Consider the following 858-nt stretch of genomic DNA (forward strand, 5'->3'; position numbering starts at 1 on the left):
ATGCTAAATATTTACTTAATCACAGGCTCATGTTCAGCCATTGCATAGAAAGGTTTTCATTGTCCTTCCACTTTGTTATATCATTTTTGCTGAGTAAGTTTAATCTAGGTGGATAAAATTTCCAATGAGATGTCTTTTGTTATTCTGATGGGTTTGCCCTTGCTTGTAATTTGTGTAATTTTACATTTTAAACTTTTCTCAATCTGCCTACTTAATGTTTAACTATAATATTATATGTGGAGTTTTTTCTCATGCTCCTTAATATTTTGTGTGTTATTTGCTCAGGGGCATTGGGGCAGTTTTGTTCTATGGTGTTGGTGAAGGTCTTATTCATGATATTCATCTGTGATACTTCTTTTCTTTCCGTGCCTGTGCTTTATAGATATTGTCTTTTCAGTTGTATGCACTTCCTTTGTGTTTCATGTTTGTTTATCATTGTTTTCAATCGACAGCCTGAATCCTCCACTTTTTCTTTTTCTTTTATCTCCGAAGGATCCATTTTACTGAGCCTTTCCATAAGAATACAATGATGACATCCTTGCATCATTATATCTCATTTCACATATATTTTTTTATCTTTTGTCCCTCAGATGATATTTTTCCCTGATGTTAAGGTGTGTTTCTTGGTTGCAGCAGAAGTATAGATCCTGCTTGTGCATCTATTCTGTTAATCTTGTGTCTTCATATTGGAGAACTGAGACCATCGATCCTAGAGTTATCAGTGAACAGTGCTTGTTAGCTCCCACTATTTTGCTGTTGTAATATACTTCTCTTCTATTTATTTGCTGGTCTGGGATCATTTACTACTTGTGTCTTTGTGTGAGTGATTAATATCTTCATGTAGAAACAACTGATAAT

The sequence above is a fragment of the Mastomys coucha genome, unplaced genomic scaffold (assembly GCF_008632895.1).
Source record: "Mastomys coucha isolate ucsf_1 unplaced genomic scaffold, UCSF_Mcou_1 pScaffold7, whole genome shotgun sequence".
Lineage (NCBI taxonomy): Eukaryota > Metazoa > Chordata > Mammalia > Rodentia > Muridae > Mastomys > Mastomys coucha.